At 44.5% G+C, this 12,098-nt stretch overlaps 1 protein-coding gene across 6 annotated transcripts in view; it reads right to left on the bottom strand.

The window, feature by feature from the left end:
• LOC101174755 (protocadherin-1) overlaps positions 1–12,098 on the bottom strand; it is a 158,207-nt gene that overhangs the window by 47,684 nt on the left and 98,425 nt on the right. The window lies entirely within an intron of this gene.

The raw sequence follows: 12,098 nt of genomic DNA, 5'->3' as shown, positions 1-12,098 counted from the left end.
TTTTGCATCAGAGCGGCTGTCTGTGGTTGAACGAAGCCTCACGTCCAAACGCTCCTCTGGACTTTCACTGACGGAGTTTCTGAGTTTATCTTCTGCTTCCCACACTTTGTGTGATCAACAAAGTGAAGTGATCCACGCCGTGAACACTGCTGGTCTCATCGGCAGATTTTCCCGTATGGTTTCAGGTTTGTGGTGCGGTTGGCTGGGGAGCAGCCACAGTCGGGCGTTGGAGTCTGCCTTCATCTTCGTCTTGTTGCTGCATTTAATGAATTTGTTTATGTAATACGGAGAATTTGCTGAACGTCGGTGACCTTTAAATGATGAATCCAGCTGCTGCACAACAGACCTGAGGCTGCGCACAAACACTTGCCGAGCTGCTTTTGTGTTGCTGTTGGCTGAGATGTGTCATGATCCTGCATTAGTGTGTGTGTGTGTGTGTGTGTGTGTGTGTGTGTGTGTGTGTGTGTTTGTGTGTGTGTGTGTGTGTGTGCGCACAGCGCTGACACACCAGCATGGCCTCAGGTTCTTCTGTTTTCAGGGATTACCGTCCCCATGTAATCCTCTGCTGGTGTTTTTCTTCTCTACCTTTCGCCGTCTATCTTCATTCTCTCTTTCTTCTCGTCTTCATTCCTAATCTTTCCTTTTCTTTTTTTTTTTTTTTTTGCACACACTCCAATCCCTCCCTCCTCGGTTCTTTTCATGACTTCCCCCGCCTCCACTCCCAATGCGCCGGCATCTGTTCATAATGAAGCGCAGTTGGACGTCGTCCTCGTTTAGCGCCTCCTCCACGCTACCTGCTCCGGAGGTTACCCCCCCGCCGGGCACATTTGTTAGAATCCTGAGCACCTCCCTCCCACCCCTCCTCATCCAGATGCCATTGATACGGGAAGTGGGTCACCTACAGAGCTGAAATCAGGCCAGGTTACACAACGCGGCAGACAAAGTTCAAATGTGGAGTCATGTTTGTAAAACTATGGAACTCAAAGCTCTCCAGAACCGTTTCCCCCCAAACTGATGACTCAGTGTCCAAACACTGCAGAACAACGTCCGTCTTTTCTGTTAGTCTGAAACATCTTTATTGAAAACCTTCTGTGTTTTTAAGGAAGCTGGAGCTTTTCTGAACCAAAGTCTTTGAAGCATCAGAAAATGCAACGATGAGGCCTGTGGACACACTGCTGCTCATTTTCAGTTTCAGGAGTCCAAATCTGTTTAAAAATGTTAAACTTTAGGACTTCTCTTTTATCCCGCGCTTGTTAGAAGACAAGATGAAGCAGGTGTAAGCATAACCTTGTAAGCCATGAAAGAATTTTCTTTCATGACGGCGTCTGGAAAAAGCTCATTCTGCTCCTCTGTTCAAGGTTTGCATAAAGAACAGGAATGTTTCCATCAAAAGAGCATTAAAGAGACGTCACGACACATTCCATCGTCCTTCTGACGTTCTTGTCCTGATCAATGTGAGCTCACGCCATGACTGCTTTAAAGACCTGATGGTAATGGTAATGTCCACAGTAATGTTCCCACAATGCATTTCCCCGTTCAGAGACAGGTGCAGCATCTCTGACTGTTCTGGTTACCACACCAACTTTATTTATAAAGCCCTTGAAAACAACTACAGCTGAAACCAGAGTGCTGTCCATCTTTACAAACTAAAAACCAACAGGCATTGTCCAAGTTAGTTATTTAGAGTGGAAATGGAAAAGAGAAGGAGGTGGTAGAAAAACAAGGAGAGGAGTTGTTGAGTCTATGGGGGGGCCGGCATTACCCACCTCTCCTTCAATGCCTGGCCAATTTGCTGCTTGGGCATAAAACATTGTTTTTGATGGCCAAAATGCCGTTCTTTACACCACCTTTCTTGCTGATTTATGATACTTTCTGCTTGCCATAGCTCGACGCCTGTCCAAAAGCGTGTTCATAAGCTTGACGCTCCAGCCACATGTGGGAGGAGCTACCACCAGATGCTTTCCTGATGGTGTCTGTGTGTCTGATGACAACGCATGGAGGACCTGGAGGATGTTTAGAGCGATGAGGGTTGTAGCTGGTGAGGCAGACTTACAAACAAATGAGAGGCCAATACACGTCATTTCATGTTCCACCCATCACACCTCAAACTAAATACTAAAACGTAGTTTCCGACTAAACTTACATGTCTTGAGACAAAGACTCCAAACTAAGAAGGCGTAATTTATGCTCCATTGTATGGCAAGCGAAAAGGATCCTAAACAGGAAAAGCGGTGTAAAGAACGGTGGTTTGGCTATTAAAGAGCTGCTTTTATCGCTCATTTTAAAATAACACGTAATTTACGCTGTCTTGTGTTGTCCCAAGATGTGTGCAAAAAGCTGTGCTTTATTGTGTAGAACCACACGTACAAAACGGCGTTCTAGTGTGCTCAAAACAACATGTGTGTCACATTTGGGCGTCAAAAACGCTGTAATGTTTGAATCGACTGGCTCAGGCCAAACAGACTCATCAGCTTTCTGTGACAGCCTTCAGCAGCTGCACCTTCAGCTTTTTCTCATGTGGGAATTGTGAGTCCAACTCCAGAGAACACACATGGTGTCTTTGTGTTTGTTTTCTTTTTCTTTTGCACTTTTAGCCCCAGTAGTTTTTTGACTGTATTTAGTGTTTCCTGTTACTTCTCCTCTTCTTCTTCTTTTTTTTTGTTACAGGTATCAATTACGTTAATAAACTATTTAAAACAGACTGTTTGTCACAGACAAATCAGAAAATCTTTTTGTAGTCATCAAATTACCAAACAAACATGCTGTGACAACAGAGACACTTCCTGTCTAAAAATTGTGAAAAATCAATGGATGAACAAATCTTTGGTGTGGTAAGTTGCTTTAGTTATCTGCCAGACGTATGGAATGTCAATGTGAACAAGTTTGAAAATAAATAACACAGCGTGTCCACAAAATGTATAGGACAATAATTAGTAAACTAAGAAAAAGGTAAAAACATTTAATTTTACAAGCAATAAAAGCGCCGTGACAGAATATACGAAAATGTGTCACTCAGGTACTTTCTCATAATGTAACAAAAGATGAATAAGCCAAAATACAATTTTTTTCATGTAAATGGTTGTAAAATTCATAGAAATATTGATGTTTTTTTTTTCCTTTTGAGGTATCCAATCCTGCTGCTGTAGGTATAACATTCCATAAATGCAGTACTTTTTAAACAACCATAGATGCAAAATATTTCAGCTGTGATCTATTTTTCCTTTGCAATATTATTGTTTTTGGAGTTAATGCCAAAACACGTTTAAAAAAGCTTTTTGACCTGCTGTTTGTGAATTCAATAGAGCTTCTGATCTGTTGGAAATGTTTCTGTATTTGCAAACGGAGCATCAGAATGGAGCAGAGCAGAGAGCTTGTGGCCCACCGGATGTAATCCTCAGCTCCTCCCATCCATCCCTGCAGTTTCTCTTCATCATTAAAGCTGCTCGGCATGCAGAGGACTGACAGGTTCTTACGTAACAACTCCTCAGCTTGTTAAATAATCCTAACTAACCCCTCAACACTTTCTATAAAACTAAGGCTTCATAAAATACTTTTCTGCTTTTCCTGACCAGATAAATTAGTCCAACATTTTCAGGGTTTAGTTTCAGCTCAGAAATATGCTTAAGGAAACCTTTTAAATCTCCTCTGAAGGAGGATTTTTATCTCATTATCTAAAGAAAATCTGTGTCTTCTTTGGGAAGATGGTTTCGTTTTGCAGATAACCAGCTGATTCTGTCAGCTTCCGCTTGATAACAAGTTAATGACTTTGACTTTAGATCAAACCAGGAATTAAGTTGCACGGATATAAAAAAGCATTTTTTCATAATTATCAAACCAACATGATTTTTTACCTAAGATAACCCGAGGAGATGTGAATCATAATTTCTTTTATTCTGTCTGATCTGGTTTTATGAGAGAATAAGACTCGTATTTGACTAAAACATCTGGATCATCTTCAAAGGTTTTGGACAAATATTGACCTTTGGTAAAGGTGTGAGACCACAAACTAACTTTAAGGTATAGTGTCAGGCATGGCGGTGGGAGTGTAATGGTGGGAATTGTGTTTTTCATAAGGAGCTACTCCGGTGCTCAGGCTCAAGAGCATGCGGGTTCTGCAGCAGGAGGGTTTTTGACCTCTATTGCTCGTCACGGAAAGAGTGTTAATGTGTCCGAACTGGGTCAGTTCTGCAAAGACGACAACTTCCACAGACGGTCAGGTTGGGAGGGGGTGTTGTCTCAGGCTGCCTGTCCTTAATGCACAGAAGATGCTTTCATCTTTTAATGACATGATAGATCAAAACAACAAAGTCACCAAAAAGATTTTAAAAATCAGGAAGAAAATGTAAAGTTTTCCCTGAATTATAGTTCTAAAACTTTGCACATTAACATCTTTTTTTTTCTAAAAACATCAGTTCATTGTAATTTTACTTAAACAAACGTTTCTGGTTTTGTCTCAACACGGAAGGAACGGCAGAGCAAACATGCTGGTTTCTCCTGAGGAGAACACGGTGTTTTATTTGCTTTAACAGGCTCTCACATTCATGTGGAATCAAATCAAACCCGCTTCCTTTTTTCATGTACAGCATCGTTCACTGATCCAAGTGAAGCTAATTTAATTACACGAATGTTTGTCCACTCTCTGCATTCTTATCGAGCCGCTCTCCAGCTTCTGCGGTGAAAAACAGCAACCTTTGTGTTTCCTGCAGATAAAGTGAAGCAGAGTGTGAATAAAGAGCGCGGCTGGGTGGGACTGGAAGGGTACAAAAGGCCTCAGTCACTCCGTGCTCACAGAAGGTGAAAGCCTTTCAGGACCTGCATTCAAACCTCCACTGAAGCGCTCAGCCTTTTGTTCGGAGGAAGGACAAAGCCCCAATCAGACGCAAAGAAACAAATTCTTCTGATGTTTCAGAGAAATGCTGTGAAATAAGAGGCCAGATGTGATAGATTTTCATAGCAATGGAAGTTGATGAAACTTCCTCTCAAACACAGCCGATATTCAAAGCGGATGTTTTCCTGGACCATGTGGGTTCAGGATGGCAGCGGCGTGCTTTCACACTCGTCAGAAAGAAACTTCTGGAGGACAAAACGGCTAAATGTTCCTCTGGGTCAGAGAAGGAGGATCTGTTCTTCAGAGATGTTTGTGTTGCTTCAACTAAAACTATTTCACCAAAAAGGTTTCTCTGAGCTGAAAGCTAATAAAAGCATGGACAGATAAAGACTTCTGTGAGCAGAAAGTCCTTCAGAGGCACAAAGAGCTCCTCCGCTGCCTCTGATCTCTGCAGCTGACCTTGGTGGAGAGGCTCTCCAATCACACAAACACCAGAGATGATGGAGAAATGAAAGTCCTCTGGACTGAAATGGCATCATTACACATATTGTGAGGAAGGAAAGTCCCCGCCTCACAGACAAACTCCAACACAAGCTGCTGTTGATGATGGAGGATGATGGAGAATCCTCTGATGTTTGCAGGAACAGAAACAGAAAACGGAATGTTTGATCTGATTCATTTCCTAAACGTGTGAGAAATGCAACAAATGAACGATGATCCTAAAGGATCCTGGAAAAACTGACCCCCACGAAAAACTTGAACCCTAGAGATCTGCAAGGAACTCTGGGTAGATTGATTTTTCTGAAGGTTGAAGGTTTTTGGTGGCAGAAGCTTGGATGAAGAACAAACCGAGCAGGAACCTGAGCTTCCACGTCCACACTTCCATGACTGGCAGGGATGACTTCTGCAGTGAAATGTTCTTCTGGGGCAGAACGACAGCGCGGACAAAGCATCTTCAGCAGTGGGACTGTAACAGCAGCTCCTCTTCAGGAACAGAGCGCCGTCTGCATAAAGGCCACACCCTGACGATTAGCAGAGCAGCGGCGTGGCTCGGCCCCCGCTCTGTGCATCAGAGCCTGCCGCCATTTGACCACTGCGTCCTTTCACAGTTTTGTTCTTCCTGAGGGAGTGGCGGCAGACCGCGCTCCATTTAGCCAGGTTAACCCCCAACATCTCCACCATCCAGCCTGGTGTCTGTTAGCAGAAGTCCTGCTGCTGCAGCTACCGAGGAGGAAGAGCGAAGGGAGCGTCTCAGACTGAGGAGGAGGAGAACAATCACCTCCAAATAACCATTTTGGAGGATGAGAGCTGAGGACCAGGAGATCTCAGGAAGATGCCTCGCTTCTGCTGCCAAGGCCCAGATCTTTTATCTTCTCTCCCAATCAGCGCCGTCCCATTTTTCTAAGTTGATTCCTCTCTTAGGCGTTCAGCTCTCGCTCACTTTTTCTGTTTTGGCCCAAGCACCTCCCCTTCATCTGCTCTCACTCCGACTTATTTAACTTCCCTCTCAAGCGAAAGAGAGACAGACATGATTTAGGGTCCATTTCATTATCAGTTGGTGTCGAGGCAGAACAAATGAAGCCATTATCTGAGATATAGCACCCAGAAGAGAGTCACGTTCGCACCGTCTCTTTAGAAAAGCTCCTGCGCCGTTCACGGCTCCTTCCTGAGGATGGAGAAGACCAAATGTCCTCTGGCTCTTTCTACCGCGGGTACGATGGGCTGAGGATCCGGACTGTTCAGCTGAAAGGTCATGACCTTTTAGACAGCCTTCTCTACACCGCCAGCATTTTAGCTGATGAAGACTTTGTCCACCTTCTTCCATCTGAGATCCAGGAGGCTCTGTTTCCGTCTAATCTGGGGCGGGGCTTCAGCTGACTCCTCCCATTGTTCCGGCCGCTTCTCTCCACTTCAAGCTTGTGTGAGGAAGATTGACGGAAGACTTCAGAGTCAAAACAAGAAGAATGCGGAGGCCTGCCTCGCACAGGTCGCCATGCCAACCCCAGCCCGGCCCTTTTAACTCCAACGCCCCCCACTTCAGCGTCTAATGTTATTCTGAGCGTGTAGCCCCCCCCCGCTGCGTGTCAATGATTCACGCTTCTCTGGAGAGTCAGAAAAAGCAGCGACCGGCTCGGGTCTCATTGATTAATGGAGAGATCGTGGAGGTGAAGGAGCTTCAGAAATGTGTGTTTATGATGTCAGACAACAGAGAAAAGACTGTAACTTCTTTATTGATTCTGCCTCTGAGGAGCGCCGCACAAAGACGCAGGGATTTATTCAGAAATTACACTCTCATCCACATCCTGGAGCACGGCTCACCTCAGTATTCTGAGGCAGAGCGAGCAGACGGCGACAAGCAGCCTTCAGAAGGCGAACGCCGCAGAACTTGGCGCATTGATGCTCACTAGATTAGTTAATATAGACCACAATGCATTGCGTTTGAACATTTTTTCATTTGAAAAAACAGAGCAGTCCCCCACCACCACACTCCCACCACCACGTCAGACTCTGACAGTCACAGTTCACATACACGCCCGTTCTAATGAAAAGTCTGTTAGTGTGCACGTATGAGCGTTTCCGTCTTCCATCTGCAAATCTTACGCATTCATGCTTGACGTTTTTGGGCTCCTCGTCCAAAACGTGAGGCTATTTTCTTTGAGTTCCTCAGCAAACTGTAGCGTTCTCCACCCGAAATGTCTGAAGTTTTTTTAATAAAAGCTTTTCCTACAGGTGGGTGTAGACGCTGTATTTTAGCAACGTTTTAGGTAAAAAACAGGATTTTGTTTCTACATATTTGCCTTCTATTAAAACCTAATATGGTTTCATTTATTGATGCTGGACTACAGGACAAAAGCTGCTCAGCAAGTCAAGCAGAACTCTGAGATTTGATTAAATATCATCAGAAACGGAGACTGCTGTCTGAATCTGACCTGAAAATAAGGAAGCAGCAATAATCAAGAAAATCATTTCAGAAAATAAGGGCAGAATTTCTAACTAATCCTGTGTTTGCATCCAATAAACAAGAGCAGCTGATCTTAATGAGTGTGTGCGTTTGTCAGTGTGTGTGTGTGTGTGTGTTGTGGACTTGTTTTGTTCTTTAATGAGCGCTGCATGGACGTTACGTCGAGAGCGACCTAACAAACTCTGGAGTCGGTTGATCGAGTCCGCAATTAGGTCAAATTCAGAGGAGAGAGAGAGCTTTTGCATCTGAGCTGAACTCAGAGCCAAACACACACACACACACACGCACACACACACACACAGAGGAGCAGCACAGGACGATCCGGGACTTCAGAAGCTCTAATGACTGTGAACAGTAACGGTTGAAGTCGGTATTGATGACGGAAAGACTTGCTTTCTTGCGGGATCGATAGTCCGGGCCTCCAACTCTCACACAGCCTCACAAACGGACGCGAGGAGGTAAACACAGCTATAGATTTCAGGATAGACACTCCGAGCAGCGTTTCTCCAATCAGTGATCCAGCGCTAACGAGACGTCTGATCAGCAATCACAGGGCGGAAATGACAGCCTGTGATCTCCTTCGTCCCCTCGGGGCCCGATCGGTTCTGCCGCAGACAAATCAAGTCGGATCGGACCATTCGCTGCCAGAACAAACTGCAAATAGGAAATTGACTTCCTGTCAGAACGCAGAGGAATCAGAGGGACAGAGAAACGCACCTCTGCGCGTGGATGAGAGGAAAACACAGGCCACGCCTCTTCCTTGGAAAAGGACAAACATCAGTTTCATCCACAAAGATCTCCAGCTTGCAGCACGTCTGTCATCATCTGCAGCTCAGTCCTTCAAGCCCAACGTCTTTGGAGGACTTCATTCTAGTTCTGATTTAGTCAAGAAAAACGAGGAATACCTCTGAAAAGGTCTCTGAATGATATGGAAAAGTAAAAGATTTCTCCAAAGAACCTAGAAGAAAAAAGGTTTTAAAAAAGTCCTTCTTAGTCTGTTTGTTCTGATTTTATCTCCTGGTTGAATCTGGAACGAACGTCGATCTAGAGACGTCACACGGAGCAACAGAACCTGAGAATCCTGTCATTTACACTCACTTTTATGAATCTAAACCCCCAGAATGCAACAGCAGCAGGAAGCAAAGCCTTAGATTTGTGTTCACTGTAGGAGACTTTAACCACTGAAGTGTTTCTTCTTCCTACCACCCAGAATGAACCCGGTCCGATCGCTGGATGACAGACGTGCAGCTGTGCCTCCACCTGCCCCCCACCCCCACCCCACACATCTGGCAGGCCAGCTGTGGAAAGACCAAAGACAGGAGCTGCAGCTAACGAGCTTAACGAGCTTCAGCTTTAAGGAACCAACAAGGACAGGGGCAGAAGAAGGGGGGTAGTTGGTCACCATTCTCCCAGGAGGTGTGTGTGTGTGTGGGGGGGGTCTTCTGCTGCGGGGGAGGTCAACATGACATCGGGGACAGTTGCAGTCCATGTTCGTGTGTGTGTGTCACCCTACAGCACGGCTCGTTTAGGTGTGAGTGTGTGTGTGTCCTTGCCTCCCTCTCTTACCCCCTGACCTCTGACCTCGAGTTCCCATGATGCTGCAGCTGTCAGCGGAATGACGGATGCTCCTGCAGCCAACCAGTACTGACACAACAGGAGCCCAGCGTGTGTTTTTGTGAGTCCGCAGGCTTGCCTGACTTGTGTTAAGGGTTTTAAAAAATGTGGTCATCCTCAGTTTGTGTAGGTAAACACTTATAAGGCATGCCCACATGACAGCGCCCTCTTGTGGCTGCAGCAGAACAAAGAACAGGTTTTTCAGACAGTGGGCCAGTATTCCCAATATTGCACTAAAAATAGAAGTAATTCAGCAAAATAAATGTCTGTCGTTTCCAAATGTTATTCAGATACAGATCTCAAAATGGTTCTTCTACTTGCATCCACTGTTAGTCTTTTCCATTGTGCTGCTCAGTCTCAGTCTGTTCTGTGACATGAATGGAAGCTGCTTAAAAGCAAAAGTCTACAGGCAAAAATGAATTTCAGAATGTTGAAAAAAAAAACAAATTCTCTAAAATATTAGGGGAGGGTGCATTGATAGGATTGATACCAAGGTGAGGTATGAATATTTGGGCTATGAGATCAATATTTTTGTCAGTTTTTTTTTAAATACGTACAGTAAAGAGCTTAAATTTACTAACAGAGTCCCTCCAAGCGCAGCGTCTGTCTGTCTGTCTCCATTGTTGCCAGATTGGGGAAAAAAGAGACCAATTTAAGTAAATACTCCTCAATCTGGCAACATTGTCCATCTGGGTAAACAAAGCACCTCCTCCTCTCTCTCCTCCTCCTCCTCCTCGCTCACCTCCTCCTCTCTCACCTCCTCCTCTCTCTCCTCTTCCTCGCTCTCCTCCTCCTCGCTCACCTCCTCCTCTCTCACCTCCTCCTCTCTCTCCTCTTCCTCGCTCTCCTCTTCCTCGCTCACCTCCTCCTCTCTCACTTGCTCCTCCCCTTCCAGCTTCATTGTAGAGCCGAGTCATTAAAGCGCCACATATTTGCTCTAAAGGCAGGACTTTAGTTGTGTTGTTTATAATTTTATATTTATACAGTGTTGCTTTTGTTTATTTATTTTACCAGTGACTTTACTATTTTGTTACTGCCTTTATTTATATATTTTTAAATGTATTTATGTAATGCTGTTATACTTAATTTTTTGGTACATGTTTTGCTTTTTTTTCTTTCACACTAGTTACTCTTTTCTTTTTGTTATTGTTTTATTAAGGCATCATTAACATACATGTTCAATATTTGATGCGTGTTCAATAAATTAACTTAGTGTTGCAATAAGTGAATTAATAATTGTAATTGCTGAAGGTGTCTGTCCTGTGTTTTGTTGTACACTTAAATAACATAAAAATGTGCATTTCCAAAATTATTCTATAATCAGGCCGTTCAAGATAAAAGTATGGGTATCGGTGATATTAGCCCTGTAATGACTTGGTGTTGGATCGATACTCAAATCGGCAGTATCACCCAAACCTACAAAACATAGAAAGTACTTTCCTGTCAGACGTTGGCTGACGGTTCAGAGCTCAAGTTTTGTCAAAGAGGACATTTGACTAAATCCATCAGATCTAATCAGAAAACGTGATCTCATCCTTTGGTGTTTTCCTGCTAAAATGTTGTTTCAGTTTTCACAGCATGGTTGTCTGGAGGATGAGGTTATTCCGGCAAAGATGGAGGAATGAGCGCGTTTGCGGGTTTTTACTGCAGGTTCCTGCGTGATGGGTGGGTCTGTCCTTCTGCTCAGCGCTGTGGGCGTGTCTCTGAAGCTGCAATGGGAACGAAGGCTAAAGGAGGTCGGACAGCTACCAGCCTTAAAGAGTGAAGCTAACTTTAAACCAGACAGTGTGAATCCTCTTTACGTCCACCATCATGGAGATGTTCTTGTTTAAATGTTTAAAGCTTCTGCTTCCAGATGCACCAAAGTCGGAACAATCATCCAGCTCAAATCTGTCAGAGCTGGAGTCCAGCGCCCCCTGCTGGAATACCAAACAGCAAAGAAGATTTACAGACTTCCCTTCTCGCTCCTTCTGGTTTGCTTCTCTACACACATCTTCATCATCGTCCTTACTCATCCCTCCTCCTCTTCATTCTCCTCAGTGTCTCCTCTCCACCAGCAGAGGTTCTGGCTTCCTCAGAACCGCCGCTTCACCGCTGAAGCCCTTGTGTCTCTTCACGGATCTGAGCGTGCTCAGACCAATGAGCAGAAGTCAACTTTAAATCCCAGTGAAGGATTGAGACCAGGAGGAAGACCAGTGATCAGGTCGCTCTTCGTCCCGTCACCGAGCATCTTCCACAGAGAGGATGCTGCAGAGTTTCTCCTCTCAACAAGAAGATGAAAATTCAATTCAATTTTATTTGTATAGCCCAAAATCACAACAACAGTCGTCTCGATGGACTTCGAAGTAAAACATGCACTCAAAAGGATCACGAATACAAAGAGTTCAATAAGAAAATACCAAAATGAACTAACAAACTGACTAAGCTATACTGGCATCCCTGCCCTTAGACCCCCCCTTTAGCGGGAAAAGCGATTGGGTTTCATGGAAGTGGACTCTGACAGAGGGAACCCCAGCAGTGATAGGAAACCCTCACAGAGGAAACTCTAGATGTTTCTGTGGTGTCCAAACTCTTATCCAAGATCTCAGATTTTGATCCAATGACTGCAGCTTTCAGTCCAAATCAAAATCAGGTTCCCTCATGGATCGGGAAAGCTTGGTCAGAAATGACATGAAGAAAGAGGAAGAGTGATTC

The sequence above is a fragment of the Oryzias latipes genome, chromosome 10 (genome assembly GCF_053564925.1).
Source record: "Oryzias latipes strain Hd-rR chromosome 10, Olatipes_Hd-rR_3.1".
NCBI lineage: Eukaryota > Metazoa > Chordata > Actinopteri > Beloniformes > Adrianichthyidae > Oryzias > Oryzias latipes.
This window is presented reverse-complemented; position numbering and strand designations above follow the sequence as displayed.